Genomic DNA, 7,149 nt, shown 5'->3' with positions numbered 1-7,149 from the left:
ATATACTTTGTGACAGCGCGCTGTGAGCCAGCGCATTATGTTCTACCTTCTTTTTTTCTTCGTGTTTTTACATATATATAATTATAATTGTTTTTATATATTTTTTTAATCATTTGCAATTCCCTTATTTTACGCCTTTTTGGTGACCATGCAATTATTAATAACATTTTTTAATCCAAGCACAGAAATTATATGAAAAGCGTACTGATTTCCTGATGTACGCATACTAACTGTCCGTTTTTCAATAAAGTTTTTTTTGAATTTACTGTTTCCATCCATGTAGCCATGACAATGGCTGCAGGGACGGATATAACTAGCGTGCAGTGCGTATGGGCGTCATCTGACGAAGGCGCAGAGCGCCGAAAAGCGTAATGACGCCATACGCACGTTAACCTACAGCCACGCCCACACCCACTGCGAGACGGCTCTCCCCGGACATCGGAGAACACGCTGCCGGCCACAGCGCGTTGTTGCCAAATCTGCACACGTGTGTAGCGGTGGACTGTACCGCTGATGAGCGAGTTGTTATTCTACATCTTGTAAGTAGAACTTTTAATTTGCGATTAAAAATCACCCTTTGATAATGCACCATGGAGCGCTTCATCTTTTCTAGATTTGCTACCCCTTGCCAATTGTAATTGGAGCAGCACAGTGCATTGGGATAAAGGAGAACAAGCATTTTTTCATAGCCTGTCATCCTCAAAACAGGAGCGCAAGGTTTTGGGATATTTCTGGACACAAAAGCAAAGCCACACACAGCAATGGAAGATACCAGGCCGCAATTATTTCTCAAAAAAGGCGATACCCAAACTGTACCGTGATGTTGAAAGGCAAGTGGTGTCCTCTCTGGCACACAGAGTTGGGTCAAGGGTCCATCTGACCACGTGGTCAGCAAAGCACGGTCAGGCCTGCCCGAAGACTAAGTCCGTCAAAACACACAGCATCTCTGCCTGCACGCCGTGTGACTGCCTGCCCCAAGACTAAGTGGGTCCCCAGTCCCCACACAGCATCTCTACCTGCAGGCCACTTGATTGTCTTCTCTGCCACCACCAACAGGGTCCAGGACTCCAGGTGGATTCCTGCATTTTTAAGGCTGCTGCTAGCAGCGGCAGCTAACAAAAAGAATAATTTTTCTGGTGCGTATACATGCCTAATTTTTCTGGCTGCACTGCGGATGCAACAACAAAACAAAAGGCATGTACATGTGTCAATTCCCCTTCGTGATCGTTACCTTGCCGCAGTGAAGGGGCTTGCGTATCACAATGAAGCAATTACCTATATAAGTGTGTTGGGGGGCACACCCAAGATAATAAGGTCGTTGCTTCATTGTGGACAGACCAAATTCGATCAGCTGGACACTCAGCCACTGTTGTTCTGTCATTGAGCTACCTCAGCCCGACCATATGGGCTTGAAAACCGCCATCGCCTGCACTCTTGCCATGGTGCGCACAAGTCCAGCATGGCCATCACTACACAAACAGCTGTTTGCAGTGCATTACACAGCGAGTTTAGTCTGTCACTGTGAAGCAGTACACTAATTACACTACCTGATTGATGCAAGATGTTTTAAAGCACTTTAGGCCTCCGATTTAGCAATGCAATGTGAGTTCTGCCCTTAAACCCTGCTGTGCGTCAAATCTGGATTTTTTCCCGGGACTTTTGGCATGTATCCCAATCAGCCATGCCCCCCTCCAGGTGTTAGACCCCTTGAAACATCTTTTCCATCACTTTTGTGGCCACAGTTAGTGTTTGTAGCTTTGGAAGTTCGCCTGCCCATTGAAGTCTATGGCGGTTTGCGATGTTCGCCGGTTCGCAAACATTTTTCGCATGTTTGCGTTCGAGGTTCGTGAACCTAAAATTGGAGGTTCGAGACAACTCAAATGGTTATCCCAATTCCTCAGCAATTCTCACTTTCTGCCTTGTCAAGTATCTGATAGCAGTGGCATAGCTACAGACCTCAGGGCCCGGATGCAGGATTTGGACCCGGACCCCCCTACATTAAATGATGTCCCCCCCCCTCCACCGCAGTACGGTAGTCAGATGTGCTCCATTACCTCAGCCCCCCTCCCCGTATTGTAGCCAGATATAGGTGCCCCAGTGTAGGTAGCCGGCTATAGGTGCCCCAGTATAGGTAGCCAGGAATAGGTGCCCCTGTATAGGTAGCCATCTATAGTTGCCCCCAATATAGGAAGCCAGAAATTGGTGCCCCAGTATAGGTAGCCAGGAATAGGTGCCCCAGTATAGGTAGCCAGGAATAGGTGCCCCAGTATATGTAGCCAGTTATAGGTGCCCCCAGTACAGTATAGGTAGCCAGGCATAGGTGCCCAAGTATAGGTAGACAGGAATAGTTGCCCCAGTATAGGTAGGTAGTTGTCATAGTATGTCTACAGCTTGCTTTGTGGATTTTAAGAAGGCGTTTGACTCGGTGTGGCACCCAGGTCTTTTCCTAAAACTCCTAGAGAGCAAAATAGGAGGAAGAACCTATGATGACATTAAAAGTTCATATACTGGGAACCGATGCAGTGTGAAAGTGGATGGGGAAGAGAAGCGCATTCTTCAAGCAGGGTCGAGGAGTCAGGCAGGGCTGCAGTCTGAGCCCAATGTTCTTCAAGATATACATTAACCAACTGGCTGTAGCCTGGAATTCTCCCCAGAACCAGGCCTGAAGTTCCTGCTGTAAGCAGATGACCTTGTGCTGCTCTCTCCAACAGAGAAGGGGCTAAAGGATAGCCGGGCAGTACTGGAGAGTTTCTGCACAACATGGGCACTAGAGATGGCCTGAACCTCCGATTTTCGGTTTGCGAACCGCGAACGCGAACTTACGCAAAAGTTTGGTTCGCGCAAACTTTCGCAAACCCCAATAGACTTCAATGGGGAGGTGAACTTTGAAAACTAGAAACACTTATGCTGGCCAGAAAAGTGATGGAAATGATGTTTCAAGGGGTCTAACATCTGAGTTTTTGCATGGAGGAGTGGAATAGACGCCAAAGTCCCGGGGAAAAATCTGGATTTGACGCAAAGCAGCGTTTTAAGGGCAGAAATCACATTGAATGCTAAATTGCAGGCCTAAAGTGCTTTAAAACATATTGCATGTGTATACATCAATCAGGGAGTGTAATTAGAGTACTGCTTCACACTGACACACCAAACTCACTGTGTAACGCACCGCAAATAGCTGTTTGTGTTGTGGCGGGCGTGCTGGACTGGTGCGCACCATGGCGAGAGTGCAGGCGATAGCAGTTTTCCAGCCCATATGGTCGCCAGGCTGAGGTAGCTCAATGACAGAACAACAGTGATTGTCCAGCTGATCAAATTTGGTCTGCCCACAATGAAGCAACGACCTTATTATCTTGGGTGTGCAGCACAAGCCCCCTGCGACGCCTGCTGCGGTTTTTCATCTTCCTTCTCCTCCTCCTCCAAAGAAACACGTTCCTCATCATCCGAGTCTGACTCCTCTTCCCCACACGACTCTTCCTCCTCCTCCGGCCTCTGTGCTGTCGCAGGTGTTGAGGAAACATCTGGTTCTGATGAGAATTGATCCCACAATGCTTCCTCCTGTAACTGTTCCTGTTCACGCTCCTCCACAGCTTGATCCACCACTCTACGCACGGCATGCTCCAGGATGTAAGCGTACGGGATCAAGTCGCTGATGGTGCCTTCACTGCGTCTCACCAGGTTGGTCACCTCCTCAGCCGCATGAGCCTGCATGCATTTCACATGAGTGTCTAGTTGTTGGGCCAGAACATCCCCATCTCCCCAGACTGTGTCCTTCTACTGTAGTTGTAGAGGTACTGGATGACGGTTTTCTCCTGTTCTAGCAGGCGAGAGAACATAAGGAGGGTCGAATTCCAGTGAGTCGGGCTATCGCAAATCAGGCGTCTCACCGGCAACTTGTTTCTCCGCTGAATATCGGCAAAGCATACCATGGCCGTGTAAGACTGCCTGAAATGCCCACACAACTTCCTGGCCTGCTTCAGGACGTCCTCTAAGCCTGGGTACTTTGACACAAATCTTTGAATGACTAGATGCAGCACATGTGCCATGCAGGGTACATGTGTCAGCTTTCCCAAATTCAAAGCAGAAAGGAGATTGCTGCTGTTGTCACACACCACGTTGCCTATCTCCAGCTGGTGCGGGGTCAGCCACTGATCCACCTCTTTGTTAAGAGCAGCCAGGAGAGCTGCTCCAGTGTGACTCTCCGCTTTGAGGCAAGACATGTCTAAGATGGCGTGACACCGTCGTACCTGGCATGCAGCATAGGCCCTGGGGAGCTGGGGCTGTGTAGCTGGAGAGGAGATCTCAGCACCAGTAGAGTGGAACTGCCACTCAGCCAAGGAGGAGGAGGAAGACGACAGCAAAGAGGATGAGAGGAGATGGCAGGAGGCCTGCCTGCAAGCCGTAGAGGTGTCACAAGTTTGTCCGCTGCTCAGCCACGTACTCCCTGCTTGCCATCGGTCACCAGGTTGACCCAATGAGCTGTGTAAGTAATGTAGTGGCCCTGACCGTGCTGAGCAGACCAGGCATCCATGGTCAGGTGGACCCTTGACCCAACGCTGTGTGCCAGAGATGACACCACTTGCCTCTCCACTTCACGGTACAGTTTGGGTATCGCCTATTTTAGAGAGATATTTGCGGCCTGTGGTATCTTCCACTTCGGTGTCCCAATGGCCACAAATTTACGGAAGGCCTAAGAGTCCACCAGCTGGCGAGCTAACAGTTCCACCAAGCCAGCTGTCAGACGCCGGGCAAGGGGGTGCCTGGCAGAAATTGGCTTCTTCCGCTCAAAGATTTCCTTCACAGACACCTGGCTGCTGTGGGCAGAGGAGCAGGAACCGCTCAAGGGCAGAGGCGGTGTGGAGGAGGGTGGCTGTGAAGGTGCAAGGGAGAAAGCGGCTGAAGATGCTGCCCCTGAAGGAGGAAGAGGAGAAGGAGGGTGGCTTGTCTTTTGGGTGCTGCTTTTCCTCAGGTGTTCTTCCCATTGCTGTTTGTGCCTTTTCTCCAGGTGCCTTCATAAGGCACTTGTCCCTACGTGAGTGTTGGCCTTTCCACGGCTCAATTTTTGGAGGCAGAGAGAACAGATGGCATTGCTCTGATCTGAGGCAGACACATTAAAAAATTACCAAACCACTGAGCCCCCCCGGGGTGATGGCACTAAGGTGGCATCAGCAGCTGACGTTGAAGGGCATGTTGGCTGGCTGTCCATAGGTGGTGATACATGGCTCTGGACACTGCCACTAGCTGTTTCTGACGATGAGCTCCCCCTGCTTCTTCAGTAAGTCGTCTCCTCCTACTCCTCTCTGACTCCTCCTCTGAACTGTCCCCCTGTTCCTCTCCTCTATTGGGAACAAACATGGCATCTGTATCATCGTCATCATCATAATCAACCTGCCCAGCTTCACTTGCCTCAGACACCTCCAAAACTGCACCAACAGCAGGTACTTCATCATCCTCCTCCTCCTCACATGTTATGTCCATAGTGTCGCCTAACTCAGACATATGAGGTGGTGTAACTTGCTTAGGGCCTTCATCTGGTTGTAACAATAATGGCTGTGCATCAGTGATTTCCCCACCAAATAACTTCTGCGAACTGTCAAATGCAGTGGATGTGGTGCTTGTAGTAGCGCTGGTGGCTGCGGAAGATGAGGTGTTCTGTGTTAAATAGTCAACCACGTCCTGACTATCTTTGGAGTTGATGGGACGTGCCTTCTTCTGAGCACTGTACCTTGGTCCAGGGCCGCACAAAATCACATCACCACGACCTCGCACAGACCTCCTGGGTGGCCTTCCTCTGGGTCTGCCTCTACCTGTTTTGTCCGTTTTGTCCATATCGGGGGGATGAAGTGAAAGGTATGCACTGACTTGACTAATACAATGTGCAGTCACACAGGTGCAGTTAACAGGTATGCACGGTGTGGTATATCACACTGCGTGCACTCACGTAGGTGGGTGGGTGCACTGAACAGAACAGGTAGGTATATGCAGTGATGGGTATTATAAATGTGCACCTGTTTCACACACACATACCGTGAACAGGTACAGTGACTGGTGGTATTAAATATCACACTGCGTGCGCTCACGTAGGTAGGTGGGTGCACTGAAGTGAACAATAGATAGGTATATGCAGTGATGGGTATTACAATGTGCACCTGTCACACACAGACAGGTACCGGACAGGCACAGTGACACTGCATGTGCTCATGTAGGTAAGTGGGTGCACTGTGAACAACAGGTAGGTATATGCAGTGATGGGTATTACAATGTGCACCTGTTACACACAGACAGGTACCGGACAGGCACAGTGACACTGCATGCGCTCACGTAGGTAGGTGGGTGCACTGAAGTAAACAACAGGTAGGTATATTCAGTGATGAGTATTACAATGTGCACCTGTCACACACAGACAGGTACCGGACAGGCACAGTGACACTGCGTGCGCTCACGTAGGTAGGTAGGTGCACTGTGAACAACAGGTAGGTATATGCAGTGATGGGTATTACAGTGTGCACCTGGCACAGTAGTAATTATACCACCAAGGGGCCAAAGGCCAGCTGCGACTGACTGACAGGGCTGTATATAATGGGCCACACACACAAAAAAAAAAAAACAGATCACAAGAAAAAGAGCTGTTGAGGGGTGCTTTTTTAGCAATAAGAATCAGCAAGGAGCAAGCTAAGAAGCCTACAAGAGCTTAACTAAGCTTTCCCTATAGCTCTATCTGCACAGCAGCTCTCCCTTCTCTAATTAGTGCAGGCACACGAGTCCAAAGCCTGACACTGGCTGCCTTTTATAGGGGGGGCTCCAGGAGGGAGTGTAGCCTGATTGGCTACAATGTGCCTGCTGACTGTGATGTAGAGGGTCAAAGTTGACCCTCATGATGCACTAAGGGGGTTAACCGAAGTTCCGGAAAAGTTTGCAGTTCTCCGCGAATGCAAACCACTGAAGTTCGCCAGGAACCGTACGCCGGTGAACCGTTCGGGCCATCTCTAATGGGCACTGCCCATCAACCCAAAGAAGACAAAAGTTATGGTGTTCCAGAGGAAGAATCTAAATAAAAACCCCACCTCCTCATTTATATTAAATGGCTCCCCACTGGTGACCACCAACAGTTACACCTACCTGGGGCTGGAGATCAACCAATCAGGGAGCTTT

This window comes from Hyperolius riggenbachi, chromosome 2 (assembly GCF_040937935.1).
Source record: "Hyperolius riggenbachi isolate aHypRig1 chromosome 2, aHypRig1.pri, whole genome shotgun sequence".
Taxonomy (NCBI): domain Eukaryota; kingdom Metazoa; phylum Chordata; class Amphibia; order Anura; family Hyperoliidae; genus Hyperolius; species Hyperolius riggenbachi.
This window is presented reverse-complemented; position numbering follows the sequence as displayed.